Here is a 19,417-nt window from a genome sequence, read left to right on the forward strand (position 1 = left end):
TGTAATGATACCTTCTGTCTTCTAAATATTGAAGCTGTGCTGAAGTTTCCCCTGCTAACTTTTCCCTCCCTGCCCACCCTGTGGAATGCTTCTAGAAGGGGGGTAATTACGGGAGCAAACAGCACCAAATGCTGTGTTATGCAGCCTTGTCCTGAGCCTGCTAGGATGGATGCTGTCAGTCCTTAGAAAATTAAGCTATTAAATCTGCCGCCCAGGGTGGTGATTGAATTGGTAGTACCACTGGCATGAAATTACTTCGCAGATGTGTGAATTTCACAGCCAGTTATGTTCCTCCCTACCTATGTGTTCTAACTGTAGCATTACATTAACACAATGATTTAGGGGCTATCCTGGTATGCTTGTGGTAGTGTTGGGACAAGGACATTGGCTGGACAGGCCCTAAGAGAGTGTGGCTCAGGAATTGTCCCAGAAAAGAACTGGCTATGGAGACTGGATAAAGAGCTTCCTCGCCCATTTTTTCATCCACCTGTGCTACCCAGCATTGACACCCTACCCACATCTCCTTGATTTCCTTTTGCCATTTCTGAGCTCCCATCACCCAGGCCCTGGATGCTTTGCTTCTGCTGGCCAGCATTTGGGACTTTCTTTAGAGTGCTGCCTTTGGGCTGCTGAAAAGCTGAGGTGCCATGGGGTTCATGTCCTCCCTGGTGTGTATGAAAGCCCAGCTCCCTTGCTTTTAGTTGGGACAAGCCCTAACATGCAGCCTGCAGTCCTTAGGTCTTCAGTGAGATCAAACTGAAGTTACCCCTTGTAGCATTTCACTAGAAAAGTACCCTTGCTTGGTTTCTTTCCCTTCCCTGGCAGGTTTCCCCGACTCCCTTACCAGTTTATCCTGGGAACACTTCTTCAGTAAATCGTGCCCATCCTCGTCTTGGATTTTGCTCCCGCAAACTAGGCTCAAGTCGTTACTCTGTGATCCACTGAGAATGGGAAGTCAGGCTTTTCCACCTCATGTGGTAAATGAGGTGATTTCCATGCATGCTTTTTCGTGATAAACCCATCTGATCCTGCCCACGGAAATCACAAGTTTTGTTCCAAGATTGAAAGGGGCTTGTCCATAATATTGCTTTGCATTTTTTGAAATAGCAAAGCTTACTTGGTATTCAAACCCAAAGTGGGTCCCCTTTCCTGGAGTTCTCCTCAAGTGCTGCATCTCTCGTGCTCCTTCTGAAAGCAGCTCGCCCACCTATTAGAGCACAAGCTACGTGCTGCCTACAGCTACAAGATTTGTCCTCAAACTCGACTGTGAATTCCTAGGGGGTACCAGCTTGTCAGAACCATGACAAGCAACTCATACATATGGTGTCTTCTACTCCAAAGCTGCCCAATAGTTGTTTGTTGCCTTCTACTGATGAAAGGACTTAAGTGTATCCATATTGATGATAGAGTCCCCACGGCTGGGTCACTGATTTGCCACTTTTGTTTCAGTTTACTTAGCTCAGCTCCTGCAACACTGTCTGACTTATCTCTTCTAAGTCCAATAAAATTTTATATCCCCAATAAATAAATATCAGAATATCAAGGGTCAATGGCAAGGTAGGAAGAAGTGATGCATTTGGGGACAAAAACAACAAGAACCAGTCATGATCATTCACTCACCTCCTTTGCTCTTTCCTGTGGGTCTTTATCCACAAATAGAACTTTTTTTTTCAGCCTATTCTCCTCTCTCTCTCTCTCTCAAATACTTTAGGAATATTAACTGAGAAACATGCTTTATCTTAGAAATGAGTATCTTTCTGAGAACGAGAGCTGACCTGACTGCAGTGTTGAATTAGCCTGGAGGCACCAAGGATAGCTTGTCTGTTCATGAATGTTCCAGAAGTTTTTGCTGCAACTGAGAACAACACATTCATTGTGGTGTCAATGTCTCCTTCTGTTCTCAACTCTTTAAACGTCTCCTACTGTTCTCAACTCCCTAACCCTAGCCCTATCTGAAACAGCCAGTTAACCACCCTCCTTCTATGTGTGTCTTGCACACAGTTGGAGCTCCATAAATATTTTTCAAATTAATATTGAATAAATAAAGCAAGGAGCAAATGAACTTGGGACCGTATTTCTTGTAAGTGCAAAAAGCTATTTTCCGAATCCATAATTGATAACACTGAAAAATAAATAAGGAGGTTGTACTTACGTTGCATGTTCCTGCAATCATTAGCAGGCTGACACTGAAATGAGAATTCAAAGTATAATTAAATCATGACATTGTTCTAGGATGACTTCATACCCTTGCTGTAGACTAGCATATGATTTTGCTTGTTATTATTTTCTCGGCTACTCTTTTAAATATGAAAAAATTTCAGTAACGGAAAATAAATATTGAAAAATTTTAGTAGCAGGAAAACCTAACCTTTTACTCAGTGACTATGTATTTTTTTCATTTGGTTGATATCCTATTAAATTTGTATATGTGTATGAATATGAAGTCTATGTGTATAGTAATATTTACATATGCTGCTTTTATGTCAGAGAGAAATTAAGGAAAATGGTCTTGGTAAAAATGGTCTAAAATTGCAACTTGGACTATCTTCAATCACTTGTCTGTCCCTTTCATGGCATGATACCACCTGGTAGATTCTGTCCCTTATTCTTATGACCAGAGGTGAGATAGTCAGTGGCCACTGGCATCCAGGATGCTCTCAAGGTTTTCTGCCCAGGTGGAAATCAACACATGTAACATTCAATGCTGGGGTGGTGGCCTAAAGTCATGGGGCTACATAAAAAACGTGCATTTGAAAATTCCACTACATGAACCCATTCTTCTTGAACTCTAGACCATATTGGATAGAGGGAAATCAAAACAAAACAAAATGACTTTCAATCTGTTGGATAATTGACTAGCTGTGTCTCCTCTGGGTCATTGTAGAATAACAGCAGAGATGCAAAGTTGTCTTCGTTATTTTAGTATGACTAGGTTATGATCTTTGATAGTCTGACAACCCCATCTAGTTTTCATTTGTGTGAGGAAATACAGTAAAAGAGTAGTTACGAGGTCAGTGCTTCGGGAATCAGAGGGACTTGGGTTTGCTTGTAGCCTGATGGCCTTAGGCAAGTTGTATAGTTTATGGGTTTTTTTTTTTTCCCCTCATCTGTACAATGGCACTGAATTAGAGAGTTGATATGAGAATGAAAAAAAAAAAATTGTGTCTAAATTTCTTAGCTTAGTACCTGACACCTAGCAAATGCTTATTAGTGGAACTAGTTAATGATATTAATAGTAGAGTCCTAGTTGTTATCTTTTTGTTTTCATTATACATGATTAAGCTTTTTACAATTCCTGTTTGCAATACAAATATAACTTAGTGTTTTTAGTTCATATCCAGATTGAGCGTAAATGTGTCTTCAAGAATATGAGGAAATTAGGAGGCTAGTCTGCTTAAATTACTTTCTATACTTGATCTTAGCCAAAAGGGCAAGAAACGATGCTTGAATTACTTTCTATTCCCAATTTTGATTACGTACACTCTTAAAGTAATCTTTTGCATTATTTAATAGTTTGTTTTTTCCCATCATACAAGAATGTTTGTAAAATCCCTTATGTCTCTATATTTTTAAGAAAAAGTGGTCTGTTTTTATATCCAGTTTAATAGCTTTTTTTGTTTTGCAACTGTGAGGCAGTAAATGATAAATCAAAAACTAATATTTCCAACTACCTCAAAAAATTAAAGTCTGTGACATAATAAATATGGGCTCAATGAGGCTTATGGATGATTTGTTCTAATTAGATATAAGGTAAATGTTCTTGCAAATGTGACTTATATTAAAGTCAGAACATGTGGTTGTCCTGGTTTTCCCACATTGCCCCTTTAAAAAATCATTTGAAAATATTTGGGGTCTGCTGTCCCTGAGACAATATGGCTTGGCAGTGTGTTGGTAACCTAATAAGCTTGCCACATTTGTCATGCAGAAACTGTTCTTTATATGCAAAGCTGTCAGACAGATTGAGTATATAAGTCTTCTTCGCATGAAATAATATGATAAAGCTCCAGTATCAAATTGAATACTGTACTAGCGTTTGGAATCTTTCATGCATAGGGTGAAATTGTTTTACAATGGAAGCATTGTTTGATGACAAATACTCTTTTTGTAACATTCATCAGTTATGTTTTAATAGCAGGCATTATCCTCCTGACTGTAGGTCCGCCTTTCTTGCTGTTAACGTACTGGAGAGTGAGTCGGCTTCTAAGTTATGTTTGGCATTTTTTAAAGGGTTCTCCACTATGGGTGTCGTAGGTGTTTTCATTCTTCCTTTTTTGCCAGGTTTGTGATAGAGCCGACAGTATTTGCCTCCTTCCTGGTTTTGATTTAATTCCCTACGAGAATGCTTACTAATATAATATTTCAAGGCTCAGCTCCCCACGGTGGAAAATGTGGGATGTACACCTATAAGGCATGTGGGCATGGAAAGCAGGAGAATCGGTTAGCAGAAATTGTGGACACAGCCCATGGGGCAAATTCTAGAAAGTCAGGCTTTTGCTTTTTGTTCAGTGGTGGACGTCCTCAGAGAACTGGCCCACCCATGTCAGTTTCAAGGGGCTGGAAGGGAAAGAAATGGCTCCAGATATACACACAGCAAATGTGTTTCAAGCAGCTCTTTGCCAAGCAAGTTCCTGTTACAGGGTGGCCCCGAGCCAAAGCTCTTCCAAGCACTCCAGGGCTACTTCATGTATTTGGTATGTGGGAGAAACTCGTAACTCTGGGACTGCGCATTGTACTGCGCCTGTCACGTCTGAAGTGTGAGCATTCCAAAGCCCCAGTGGGGCAGTCACCAACCCAGAGATCGACAGAGAGATGCGTTTTCAACAGGAAGGGTTTAAATGAAGGTAGATTAGACCACAAAGCCCTGAAGTTCTCTCTCTCTCTCCCTCCCTCTCTCCCTCTCTCCCTCTCTCCTTCTCTCTCTCTCTCTCCCTTTCCCTCCCTCTCTCTCTCCTTCTCTCCCTCCCTCTCTCCTTCTCTCCCTTCCTCCCTCTATCTCTCTCTCTCTCCCTCTCTTTCTCCCTCCTTCTCTCTCTCTCCCTCCCTCCATCTCTCTCCCTCCCTCTCTCTCTCCCTCTCCCTATCTCTCACCCTCTCTCTTTCTCCCTCTCTCTCTCCCTCCTTCTCTCTCTCTCTCCCTCCCTCCCTCTCTCTCTCCCTCCCTCTCTCTCTCCCTCCCTCTCTTTCTCCCTCCCTTCCTCCCTCTCTCTCTCCATCCCTCTCTCTCTCTTTCTCCCTCTCTCTCTCTCCCCCCTCTCTCTCCCTCCCTCCATCCCTCTCTCTCTTTCTCCCTATCTCTCTCCCTCCCTCCCTCTCTCTGTCTTTCTCCCTCTCTCTCTCCCTCCTTCTCTCTCTCTCTCCCTCCCTCTCTCCCTCCCTCCCTCTCTCTCTTTCTCTCCCTCCCTCCCTCTCTCTCTCTCTCCCCCTCTCTCCCTCCCTCTCCCTCTCCCTCCCTTTCTCCTGCCTTCGACTCCCCCTTCCTTTCTCCCTTCCTCTAACTCCTCCCTCCCTGTCTTTGATTTTGTGTTTTCTTTTTGAAGGGAGCTCTGTTCTAAACGTATGAAAAATGATTATAAAATATTCATGGACATTCTCAGTCCTGGGTTGGCCAACCTGAATTTTTCAGCTGATCAGGCTTTCTGGTTTTTCTTAACAAAGGAAAACCAGCTCTTTGCAGCCCATCACTTCACAGTGAAGCCTCCATCTGGAATGAATTCGGCGTCTTTAACAAATATGTGTTCTCTATTCAAAAACCATCTAAAAATAGTGCTCCAACAAGTAGGAAAAAATATTTTGACATTTTCTTCATGTCTTGTGGGGTAAGCACAGTTGAAAACAGGCTTTCTGTTAATTTTCACAGGATTAAGAGTTGATGTACTTTTGTGTACAACTTATTCTGCTCAAGGATGCTTTCTGATCTGAAATATTATATAGTAAATATGTTTGTTATCAAGGCCCCACTTATGTTACCATAAGTCAACCTTCACATAAAACTCTAATTCAAGGAGTGAAAATGATCATTCGAGGTCTGCTGACCTATGCCAATACTGACTTTTCTTACGTAGTTTTACACAGCCAGCCTGTAAGGTTCTGTTCACAGCCTGATCTGCAAACAGTCCTGGATGGCAGTGACTTTGGTGCCAAACCAAAGGTTTGCCTTCTAGGAAAGCTGAGCCCTTGTAAGAACAATAACCACGCCTCTAATTTAGTAATTGGCTACCACAAGTTAGGCATCAGGAAAGGTACTTTATATATATCTTCTCATTTAATCCTATAAAGATTAAATTATAGGATTAGTATATCCGAGTAATCAGTTACTCTAACTTGAGAAAACGGAAACTCAGAAAGTTTAGCAAATTACCAAAGGTAAACTGGCCAATAAATACTAACAGACATTCAAACCCAGGCCGGACACCTTCTACTTTGCCTTTGTGTTCACCCTTAGAAGAGGAAAAAATGGCAAAATCTTGATATTTTTGGTCAAATTCATATTTAAATAATTTGAAAAAAATGAAGCTCAAGTTCTGTGTACCTTCTTTTTCCAAGCCTTCTAACACTATTTGGTGTTTTAATGTACAGAGTTTCAGAAAAATCTGAAACTGTTTTTAAAAAGTGCTGTCACGATAATTTCATGGCAACATGCTTAAAATTCTAAAATTAACCCTGGAACAGTAGTATAGATAATATCTTTGATTATTCTTAACCCCCCACACCTATCCTTTTCGTTATTTTGTGGAGATGATTAAGGAAAATACTTCAGTCTAAAGTTGATAGACATTTACAGAGGTGTTTATAAATTAATGAAAACATTGCTATCTCAGGATTAAATTCTAGCAATCCGGCATATGATTTTAGGAATATCTGATAAAAAATGTTGAAAACTTCTCCCAGATGATCAACATTATTTCTTAGAGAAACGGTTGCTGTGAGGCCCAAGTTATCCATAGTCTTTAGGGACATGCTAGGGAAAATTCTGTTTCAGATTTCCACATGTGTTCTGATGTCATATGTAGCTGCACAGAACCAAGGACTGATGTGATGCTAAAACCACGTTATAAACCTAGGACACAATTACGAAATGACCTCACAACACTGCTTGTCTCTACTGGTGCTTTGTGTTCCAAGGAGCATAGTTAAGGGACAGGTCTGGCAAGACTGATCTTTCCAAATTACATTTATGGTACAAAATAGTATCTGGTCATTGTGCTTTAGGAAAGAGCAAGCAATTTGAAAAAACAAACAGCTCCAGTGACGGCCGGTGTCCCAGGTTAGAATGGTGCACGTGGAGGGAACTTAGTTCTTCTGCTCTGGCCTTCCCTTTTTTTTTTTTTTTTTTAAATTAATAGCTACTTTATTTATTTATTTGTTTATTTATTTTTTTGGCTGTGTTGGGTCTTCGTTTCGTGCGAGGGCTTTCTCCAGTTGCGGCAAGCGGGGGCCACTCTTCATCGCGGTGCGGGGGCCGCTCTTCATCGCGGTGCGCGGGCCTTTCACTATTGCGGCCCCTCCCGTTGCGGGGCACAGGCTCCAGACGCGCAGGCTCAGTAGTTGTGGCTCACGGGCCCAGTTGCTCCGCGGCATGTGGGATCTTCCCAGACCAGGGCTCGAACCCGTGTCCCCTGCATTAGCAGGCAGATTCTCAACCACTGCGCCACCAGGGAAGCCCTGGCCTTCCCATTTTTTAGATGAGAAAACTGAGGCTAACAGCACGAAGTGACAGGCCCAAGACCTAAGGCCAGTTAACAACGGACGGAGTGGAACAAAATCCACGTGCACTGTCTGTGTTCTTTTCTTTGAGTCCTGATTGGCCCTCCTTAGGCTTTTTTGAGCAATCTTCACATCTATTTTGTCTTTCATTTGCATTCATTTTTATGGTCCAGCTATAAAATATCAATTCCAGCATTTTAAATATCATAAATAAGGCTTAGCACGTTTTATACTTCATCTGTGAGTTATATAAAAGCAAATAAAATGTTTGGTACTCTGCAGATTGACATCAACTGAGGCACAGAAAAAGAGTAATTGGCTTGCCTTCCAGCCAACAATATGTCCTTTGTAAACTAGAATAGAATCTTTCCTATAAAGGTGTAGAGTGGTGGTTCTCAAAGTGTGGTCCCTGGACCGGGAGCTTCAGCATCACCCTGGGAACTGGTTAGAAAAGCAAATTCTCAGACTCCTCCTCAGACCTACTGAATCAGGAAGTGTCAGGGGGGAGGGGCGCCCAGCAACCTGTTTTAAAAGGTCTCCAGGTAATGCTTATGCAGGTTAATGTTTAAAAACTACTGGTCTACTTATTCAGATTATACAGGTCTAACTTCCGTCCTTCCTTCCTTCCTGCCTTCTTGCCTTCTTCCCTTCCTTCCTTTTTTACTTCTTTCCTCCCTCCCTCCTTCCCTCCCTTCCCTTTTTTCTTTCTTATTACATAAGTACTTTAGTTTTCATTTTTTCATAAATTACTACCTTTTAAATCTAGAGTTATTAAGCAACCACCATATCAGCCATTATGCTGGACTTCCAATGCAGTTTAGAGCCAGTTTTGTCCCCCCTTTGTGGATAAGTGGACCAACATTATCAATTTCAATACGATTCGTGGCCAGTGCTTCCCTTGCAAATTTCAAATGATTGTGTCTCCTGTGTCTCTGCCATGTTTGTCGCTAACTGGCATCTCTTTTGGCAAGCCCCCCTGCAAGGCCAACCATTGCAAGCCCGGAGACTCCGAGATCCTCTCTCTTGTTGCCCTCTCATTCTGCCTGAGACCCCTCCTGGGCAGGAGTGTGGAGTGGGGTTAGTTGGTTGGAAACACCTGCTTTCTCTAGAGCCCAGGCCATAATTCTTCTGGAGATGAGTAGGGAAGCCTCATTCCTCTAGATCTAGACCTGGATTCCCTTTTTGCCAACCCTAGATTTACTTCATTATCTCTGTCTGGCAGGAGTCAAGACTAAGACAAATGGCATTTGCAAATGAAACCATCTTGGGGGCAAGGGCTCTGGAGCATGCCTGATAAGAGATCTGTGGTTCTGTCTGGTTTCAGGTGCTGATGGGGGCACCTGGAAGTGACTGCAGGTCCTCACAGATGCAGAATTTCTGACCTTTTGTTGTTCAAAAATGGCTGGAGAGCAGAGTCATGAATCATGATTATTAAGCAATGCGGGGGGGGGGGGGAAGCTGCGTGACTGTTATTCAACTCCTGGCAGCGCTGTGAAATAGATGGGCTTTAAGTAAACCTTATCACTTTTTAAAAAAGAACAGCAAGACGTTATCAGGAAAGTCACATGTCTCGAGTGAGGGGGCCAGTGGTATTAAGTAAGCAGTTGCCTTGCAACTACAATTCCAAGCGTTCTCGCAAGAATCCCTATCTAGAATAATACGTTCCTGATACATCACAGGTGCCAGAAATTTCTTTTACAGAGAAAATAACTTTAAAAAAAACTTCTATTGAAATATAGTTGATTTACAATATTGTGTTAATGTCTGCTGTACAGCAAAGTGATTCAGTTATACACATATGTATATTCTTTTTCATATTCTTTTCCATTCTGGTTTATCACAGGGTATTGAATATAGTTCCCTGTGCTATACAGTAGGACCTTGTTGTTCATCCATTCTATATATAATAGTTTGCATCTGCTAGCTCACTCCAAACTCCCAGTCCTTCCTTCCCCCACCCCCCTACCCTTTGGCAACCACAAGTCTGTTCTCTCTGTCTGTGAGTCTGTTTCTGTTTCATAGATATGTTCATTTGTGTCCTATTTTGGATTCCACATATAAGTGATATCATATGGTATTTGTCTTTCTTTTTTCTGATTTACTTCACTTAGTATGATAATGTCTAGGTTCATCCATGTAGCTGCAAATGGCATTATGTCATTCTTTTTTATGGGCGAGTAATATTCCATTGTATATATATATACCATATCGTCTTTATCCATTCATCTGTCAGTGGACATTTAGGTTGTTTCCATGTCTTGGCTATTGTAAATAGTGCTGCTGTGAACATTGGGGTGCATGTATCTTTTTCAATTATAGTTTTGTCTGGATATATGCCCAGGAGTGGGATTGCCGGATCATATGGTAGCTCTATTTTTAGTTTTTTGAGGAACCTCCATACTGTTTCCATAGTGGCTGCACCAATTTACATTCCCACTAATAGTGTAGGAGTGTTCCCTTTCAGAGGAAAGAACTTTTAATAAATTCGAGGAAGACCTGAAGTAGAAATGCCTCGAGAAGAGACAAACTATTGACGGCAAAGCACAAAATGGTGCCGAGTTCTGATTTCAGGTGATGCTCTGGGGTGGGGTGAGGGGCATATTGTGTTGGTTGCAGGAAGGAGGGAAATAAGAGCCCCTAAGAAGATGCACCAGGGGAATGGTGCAAAAAGATGAGATAGAGCTGGATGTAAACATAGTCTTGCGTTTTTGTTGAGGACTGGTCTTTACTGACAGATTTTTTCTATCAAGGCAGTGTTCTCCAACAATCCTAGATCAGAGAAACTTCAGCCCCATCTAAGGAGAGATTTTAGCAGTTTCTCTGTCTTCCCTCAGGACTGGTTAAATAATTTGAAGGGTGCAGTGCAAAAGATAATATGAGTCCCCTTGTTAAGAAATTATTAGGAATTTCTAGATGGCAGCAGCAGAAAATTAAACCAAAGGCAGTGTCCTTCTAAGTCATAGCCCTGTGCACAAGTCTTGTGCCCGTGGAGACTGTCTTCCTTTATTAATTTTTTTCAAATTATTTGCCCTCTTTTTTGACCAATGTGCATCACCACTGGACTGCCATCTTATGACAAAATGCAATTTTGTAAAGTCTTTTTTCAACATTGTGTATTGAAAGTTCCCTCTTGACTTAATGGAGGATTTTGAGAATGGAGTAATACCTTCTTTAACGGCCAAATAAATTGAAAGTTGAACGTGTCTCAAAATCTACCCTTTCTTCATAGTCTTTCTAACATTAATTCCAAGTTTGTACTAGGGAGATTTGGCAAAACACCAATTATTTTCTTCTGTTCCAAAACTGTGTCCTTAGAAGAGAGAATGGCTTTTGTCTGAATCCATCATATCAAAAGCAAAGCTGGTCTTATCACAAAATCTCTTGTAAGCAATTCTACTTTTTAGGAGATATCAAGTATCTCAGTTTCTTCTATGTGCTTTTGTTTTGTTGTTGTTTTGGTTTGGCAAGATAATTATATCCCAGTGTTTCAGTGATATAACAAAAATGGTAGCAAATAAAGTATATTTTGTGTTTTTGATCATCCTGTTCCTTTATATATATATATCCTTTAAAAATTAGATTAAGCTAAATCCTTTCTGAATAGATAAAAGGTGATCTTTATTTGATGCTTTTTAATCATATTCTTCTATGTTTTATTAGTTTGCACCCTGTGAGATATTGTCATAAGCTCTACAGCACTCTTGCAGTGAATAGGAAGAGCTGACCACTGGCAATACTCCTCTTGGCTTGTTAGAGAAAGATAAATAAATTACCTATCGCTCCGTGCCTGCATCATGCATGCATCCATCCATCCATCTACAACACTTTTATACATATGCATACATAAAGTAAAAAAATAAGCAGTAAAATCTTTCATTAATAATATGTGTAATTAAATTGATAACTAATAATTACATAAGAGCGATATTAAGAAATACCGAACAATCAAAATGTTTCAAATATTCTCTCCTTTAATTGTTAACAACTCTGTAGATTTATCACCCTTCATTCAAGTAAAGGAAAATTCAGGAAAATTAAGTTATGTTGCCCATTTTCACACACTGGAGGGTTCGAAGCACAGATCTGTATTAATTTTAAAATCCATGTTCTTTCCATGTTACCCTGCAGTCTCAGCAAAACATTTTGAATTTTTCTAAGTATGTTTATTCTATGATCTCTCTTTATTACTAATCTTTTATATGAAGTAAGCCATGTAATAACTATTTGATTTGATCAACAAGATTATTACAGCGCAAGAAGCTAGGGCGACTTGCTCAGTTCAGGAGCCCATCAGAGACCAGGACACTGCACCAGTGACCTGGGTCTTGTTTCTTGTCCCTGGACCAGCCTGGCTTCTCCTGTGGTCACTACTCTCAAGTAACAAGATACATTTATCTCAGTAGTTTATGATCCTTTATAAATCTCTACCTACTTAACAAGTGTAGAATTATGATTTTCCATCTCTGACCATCTAAAATAATAATTACCCTTAAACAAGGAAGTAAACTAGTCATTTTCATTCTGAGAATGTAGAACTCAGCTCTTCATTTAAGGGACCATGCCAAACACTGCTAATTGGATTAAAACCAAAGAGGCATTTTTTTTCTTGTCTGTGGAACCTCACCTCTTTGGTTTAATTTTCATAAAACATCATGTGTTTGGTAAGATTGCATCCCTGGGGATACAGTTAGGGTAGCTGGGGTCTAGAGAAGGCTGAAAGCTGAAGGATTCCAGTGTGATAGGGGAATGCATTTCCACAATAATAACGTGTAAAAATCGAGAAGAGATTCTGCTGAGTTCTGAGTTGTTTCCTAGAAAGGAGGCTTCAAATGTGAACAGAAAATAGATACTTGTGCTCTTTACAAAGGACTTAGTGGCTCATCCATGGGGATTTGAGACCTAGTTCTTTTTACCACTCACTGGTATACTGAAAAGCTGACCAATTTTAAAATCAACTTTGAAGGCAATTTCCAATGGATAGAAAATAGTGAATATTTTCTTGGTTTTGTTATATTTTTACCTGGTTGGTTTTCTGGATTTGGAATATGCAAAAATTAATTTTCCTGTGCACTACCCAATGTTGTCTGCTAATCTGCACTTTTGTCTCATGTCTATTTGCCTGAGGTATTGAAAGTTAAGAATCAATGAAAAAAAAAATGTCTCTTCAAGTTTATCTTTAAGGATCAGAGTACAATAAATAAATAATTTAAGATTTAGATTACAAAACCATAATGGATCAGTTAACCATGCCTCAGTATTACCAAGTGTGTGAGGAATTTATTTCCATCATTGTCAAAAATATAGCATTGAACCTTATGTTCTACTCATAATTTGACCAATTGCTTAGTTAGGTAAATGTACATTAAAAATTTACAAATTGTGATTAAATCAGGAAGGTTTCCACACATTGTAGAAACAGCTCATGCATTTGAGGAAGAGCTGGAGATGATCCCCCAAAGACCCTTCTCGCTATAAAATTTTACTGCAATGATTCTAAATTTGTAAGATGAAGAAAATGTTGAGAAGCCAGTAACAAATTTCTGTTGGGCTAATTTACTGGTGGAAAAATTGACTTACTGGTATGTGTAAAGTGGAGACTGAAATTCTAATCAGAGGAATGTCATATAGTATATGTTTAAGCTGTATATGTTTATGTTTAAACATAAACATATATGTATATGTTTAAACATATACTGGTTTCTTATATAGTTGCTATTCAGTAGATGAACAATTTCTGAAAAGGTGAAAAGTTTGTATCTGTATATGTAGCTAGATTCAATTATGTGCTTGCATTGATGTTTTTATCTAATAACGTATTGAATAATATATATAAACAACTTAAAAAGAGCACGTGTGAGTCCATTCAGTAGAGGTTATGATTTCTGGTCTGAGTGAACTACCTTATAGAAATGGACATAAATAATGCTGTATTGAGACTCCCGTTTCTCTTAAAAAATGCAACCAATTACCTGAGGAAACCATGTGTTTTCTACTTAAGTCTACTAATACCAACATTGATAAATGTAGCTAAGTCTAAATAAACCACTTTAATAGGCAAAGAAGGACAATGATATTTAAAATCTTAAGTGTTTTAGTCTGAGTGAATAATTTGAGAAACTTTCAAAATAAAACTTAAGACTTGAAAATTATTTTACACATCAGTATAATTAATATTTTGTAGTTTCTCTCAAGTGGATGGCTCATATGTTCCCCTTACTTATGAGCAAGTTTTTCTTTTGTATATAATACCAAATTGCAGAAAAATTTTCGTCACTTCAAAGGTAGAAGATGATGTTTCCTGCACTGGAATAGCACTTAGGTCTTGGTAGGAATGTTGGTGAATTGAAAGCACCAGGAAAGCTGATGCTAACTCTCTGCCCCTCAGAAAACACCTCTATTTTAATGGTTCCTTCACAAAACAAAGAATCCGTTATAGAGGCATAAATTTAATTTCTCTGCTGCCTTTGATCCAAAGGTCATGGCTGGTAAGCGGCAGAGCCCAGATTTGAACTGGGACCACCTCCCCATCCCCAGTTGGGTGTACTAGCAGTGGGTCCCTTTGTCTCCACTGTTCTTGTTCTTTACTAAACAAGGATGCAGTGCTTCAGAACTGAACTGCAGGCATAGGCAACAGTGTTCCCATTTCACTGGGGGTGTGTATGGTGAAGGCACGTGTCTAAGGGACTTGCCCAAAGGATGGGTGGCAAAGCTGGGATTGATATCGCCTATGCTGATCCCAGACAGAAGATCACATTTTTCTCTCCTCCCTCCCTCCTCCCCACTTCCCTCCCTCCTTCTTTTCCTACCTTCCTTCTATTAAAGCAAAGAAACTAAACTCAGTCATATTTGTAAAGATAGGCCTTTCTTATATTTATCCATCCATTATTTTTTTATTGAAGTACAGTTAATTTACAATGTGTTAGTTTCGAGTGTATAGCAAAGCGATTCAGGTATATATACATATATATATATGTATACATATGTGTATTCTTTTTCAGATTCTTTTCCATTATACGTCATTACAAGGTATTGAATAGATTTCCCTGTGCTATATAGCAGGACCTTATTGTTTACCTATTTTATATATAGTAGTGTGTATATGTTATTCCTAAACTCCTAATTTATCCCTCCCTCCCTCTCCCCACCTCCGCCCCCTGCTATCCCCTTTGGTAATCACAAGTTTGTTTTCTATCTGTGAGCCTATTTCTGTTTTGTAAATAAGTTCATTTGTATATTTTTTTAGATTCCACATATAAGTGATATCAGATGATATTTGTCTTTGAATTACTTCACTTAGTATGATAATCTCTGGGCCTATCCATGTTGCTGCAAATGGCATTATTTCATTCTTTTTTATGGTATCCATCCATTATTTTTGATGGCATGCTGTAGACCAGGTGCTGTGCTGAGTCCCACAGAGGCTAAACAGTTTCGACCATACAATGTGGTCAGTAGAGTTTTATCACACGATAGCGGTTGCTTGATTCCTGGAAAGTATAACAGACACTGTCTCCTAAAAACTTTCCCTTCACTAAACAAGGGCAACTGGAAATTGTCCTTGGTTTTGCTTGGGTTCACCAGTTCTGAATCTTCTTTTGGGAATTGCTGGTAGAGAGCAAGTTCCCAGAGCTACTATTTTTAATTTCATAAGGACTATCATGTCTATAAACTGTATTCCCTTTGTTGAGGCCAATGTCTTAAATGCAGTCCAAAATCAATTAGCTGTTATGTGCAAGCAGGCTACTGATTAGAAAGGTAAAATTTCTGTTTTGTGTATGCTACCAGTATTTGGTACCTTTTCTGGAACTAGTTTAAGCCAACAATTTTTATGTATGTGGTTCCCTTTCTCTCTTCCCAAAAAGGATAATTTAAAATTTTCAACATGTAATCACAGAGGAAATGAACAAAATAGATTATTTTGCCATCTCCCCATAAGGGGCTTCTCCAGAAAAGAGAATACAGACTCCGCCAGTGACTGTTGTCTCTGACTCCCAGCCCAGGACCTGAAGATTTCTCTTTGAGAACTTCAAACCCAACCAGAAGTCTTTTCACAAAGGGCTGTAGGATTGTTAGTTATCCAGTGTCGAATTTCAACCCTCCTGCAAACACCATCTAGCCAAATGTGATGTCAGCGATATTTGTCTTGTTAAAAACCTGAAGTGAAATCATTGGTGCACTATTTTCCTTCCAGGACAGCCTCTTAGTTATGGTGGAAGTGAGCTATTGACTGGGGCCTTCCCATCCATCTAGGCTTCCTTTATGATTGTAAATGATCTCATGTACTGAGGGGCAGCAATTTCCATTCTTCGTTCAATGAATTCTACCTGAGAGTCCTGTCTATAATTTTCCTTGTGAGAGGAACAGAAGGACTGAGAATGATAAATTGTCTCCTGAAAATCATGGCTTTATCTAATTCTATCACAGAAAGCTATAGATTTAAATTTTCTTGACTGAGGAATGTTTAGTAACAGGAAGTACTATATTCTAACATTTTTGGAGGAAGAAGGATATTTTATCTCCCATGCATCCTCTTTCGCTCTTTCTTGCTTGATCTATGCTTGATCTAAAACCTTGGTTTCTCCTCTTGCTTTGATGGGGATCCCGCTAAAAGAATAAAATGCCTCTCCCCATAGGAAGCCCTTTCATCAGAGACAGCCCTTTCTGTCTGTACATTTTTTGGCTTGCATGATTTTCTCATCCAGTTATAAAGCTCATCACGCTGTAATGCAACTTACTAGAATATCCCTGAAAATGCATGTTATCCGGCATATGTGTGGGTCTGACGTTTTAAGGGATGTGCTGGCAGCCCATGGCCAGAGGGGACCATTAAGGAAACAGGTTTGATGGAAGTCTTGACACAGGCGTTGACAGCAAAATCAAATGATTAATTTGGAGTAAGAGAAGTGTTTCAAACTAATGAGAAACATGGTTTGGGCATACCCGCAGATTGTACACGTGGCCAGGAGAAACCAACTTTTTGATACAGAGAGGGGAAAATGAAGGTGCATGTTCGACTTGGGTTATTCTTTTATGGAAAGGATGCTACAGAGTGAAAAGGTATAAGTTATTTTTATCCTGGTGATTTTTCTGTGAGTCTTTGGGTCTCTCATCCAAGCCCATTTTGCAGATTTGCTGCCTGGGATGACAGGTACAAGAACAGAGAGAATATTTGTAAACCTGGAGTTGGCCCATGTTAATATAAATTAATTCTCAATCAAAAGGACCACATATTTATTTGCTGCTACTTTAGAGGAGTACGTGGAATACAGAAACACCAGCAGAAGACACAGAGTAGGAGCTCAATATTTGTGTGTTTTGAGGCAGCCAGAGCTGTGCTTCTGAATATGGCAAAGTGAAAAGACTATGAAGTTTTGCTTTCTGTTCACACTTTGGTTTTATCAGCCTTTTCTGTTCTGTGAATTCTGGTGAAGGCAGTTCAGTCTTATGGGTTTGGAACTCCTGAATTATCATAGACCCATTGGTGTGTGGATTGCTAATAAGCATTAATGGAACCATATTTTCAGGCCTCTTTGCACACATAGCTTAGTTAAAATTCTTAGCTTCTAGAAAAGCTGATATTTGACACTGTGGGGATGGTGCTCTTCGTGCAGGAAGAAAATATTACCAGAAAGAATTTTGGGGCTTCAAACATAACATGTCAGTAGCTGTTGACTGGAACTTTCTAACTAGAAGTACATGAGAAGTAAGTTCTTGCCAGAATTCAGGCTTTCCTGCTCTTTGGGTTCTGTAAAGCCTAGTGGTGGATTTTCAGTGAATGCCTTAGGCTACATGAAAAAGGAGTTCCTCCAAGAATGTCGGGAATTCCTTTGGTGCCCAAGAGGAAATATGAGGACTCTGGACGCCAATGAGAGAATGGAAAATGAGGATGGAGGCCGTAATCATCATGCCGACCCCTGTAGTTTACTTCGTTTTCTTTTTAAAGTAAGATCTAAAAGTGTTTGAGAATTTTTATAAAGCATAGGTCAACTTTCTAGCACTTTCAAGTTGAATGCAAGTTCGTGTTCTCCAAGTGACAAGTAAGTGTAGGTAAGTCCACTCACTCCAGGTCTGTAATTTTTAAAGACACTTAATAAATGGGTTCTATATGTTACTCGCAGAATGCAGACAAAAATTCATAGGAGAAAGAGTGGTTTAGGGATCTGTTTGTTTTAATTTAATGTAACTAAACACACTTGTAATCCTTTTAAATTATAGTCTATTTGTATATTCTTGATAATTAAAGTTATCTATGGTATGTTTGTGTGTGAGTGTACGTGTGTGTTCACGATGGGGGAAAAAAAATGGCCTCTTGGGAAGAATGGCATTTTGATGAATCACAGGAAATAGTAAATTATGCGGATTCCGCACAGTTCCCAAGGCTGTGACCATTTTACCTCTGAAATTCATGAACCAAGGTCTGAAGGGAGACTGGCTGGAATTACAATTCAGATGCTTTACTTTGGGAGGAGTGCAGGGTGGGGACAGAATTAAATTTTCAGTTTATTTCTCCAAACAAAACCCATTGTGACGGCCACCCTTAAGAGGGAGGGAATGCATACTTTTATGATAAAAATTGCTAGCAATGTGAAGCACAGAGGCATTTATTTTAGATGATACTGGCTTTAAAAAAAGTTTAGATTGGTGGTCGTAATAATAGCCTATTCAAAACATTTCAGGAAAGAACATAACTGCACAGGGTAAGGTTGACCAAGTACATGAAATGATAATGAATTCAGTAATAAGTGAACGTTCCAGATTTGCACGTTCTTGCTACACGCTGAGTTTCAGGGGCTCTTTATAAATAAAGTGGGAAACTTTATTTTTTTCTCAATATTCTTGTTTTTCTCTCATTTTAATTCTCTTGGTTGCCTTGTCAATTAAGTTAATTAAGGCTGAAAATAATTCCCCCAAGGGGGCATTGAACTAAAACATTTCAGGCAAAATCATCTCTAAGACTTTTAATCTAGTCAGGAAATATTAATAATATGCAAGTGGGGTTATGCATAAAAGGAATGCTATAAAACGCTGCATTGTTCATGGTGCATATATTCAGACAAAACACTGCATTTACTGTCTCCAGAAAATGAAAGTTAATTTATGCACTTCATCAACAGGCTTTATTACAGCGCCACATATTTGTGGTGGCCCTCAGGCCATGGGAACTTTTCACTCTTGACTCCACTCATTTAAAAAAAAGGTCAGATTCTTAAAAAGAATGGATATGTGTATATGTATAACTGAATCACTTAGCTGTACACCTGAAACTAACACAATGTTGTAAATCAACTATACTCCAATATAAAATAAAAATTAAATTTAAAAAAAAGAAAAAGATACAGATTGGTTTAAAAAAAAGCTAAAAAAAAAGCTCAAATCAAATCACTCTTTATTTTTTAAAAGGGGTTCCGTACAATAATGGAAATGCAGTTGAGAGTCTCAGCTTTTTATTAGTCAGTTGAAGAGTAATTGGCAAAATAATCTTAAACTCTCTGAGCTCCAGTTTCCTCCTTATTCAGTGAGGTCACAGGGATGTGGGATGGATTTTAGCAAATTGAGGCTTGATTCAGAAATTAGAATATATAGTTCCCACCCAATAATTAATCTTTAATAAAAATGTAGATTCACATTTGATTGCATCCCTTCCTCCAGCTCAAGTCTGTAGGGGAATGGACGCTTCAGAGTAAAGAAGGAGGCACCGTGTTTCTGTCTGTCT

The 19,417-nt window shown here is 39.3% G+C and overlaps 1 protein-coding gene and 1 pseudogene across 12 annotated transcripts in view; both read left to right on the forward strand.

Moving 5' to 3' along the window:
* The window catches only part of RBMS3 (RNA binding motif single stranded interacting protein 3), a gene marked incomplete at its 3' end in the record, with an annotated part of 716,065 nt that overhangs the window by 61,746 nt on the left and 634,902 nt on the right, over positions 1–19,417 (forward strand). The window contains exon 1 of one of the 11 annotated variants that reach the window (XM_082415125.1): positions 5,449–17,751. The exons of the other annotated variants lie outside the window; for them this stretch is intronic. Of the gene's footprint in view, positions 1–5,448; positions 17,752–19,417 lie in introns of those variants that run through there. 11 annotated transcript variants of the gene reach the window in all.
* Positions 1–19,417, forward strand: part of LOC309638772 (DNA primase large subunit pseudogene) — a 251,633-nt pseudogene that overhangs the window by 61,710 nt on the left and 170,506 nt on the right. The window lies entirely within an intron of this gene.

This window comes from Balaenoptera physalus, assembly GCF_965194825.1.
Source record: "Balaenoptera physalus genome assembly, chromosome: 11".
Classification (NCBI taxonomy): domain Eukaryota; kingdom Metazoa; phylum Chordata; class Mammalia; order Artiodactyla; family Balaenopteridae; genus Balaenoptera; species Balaenoptera physalus.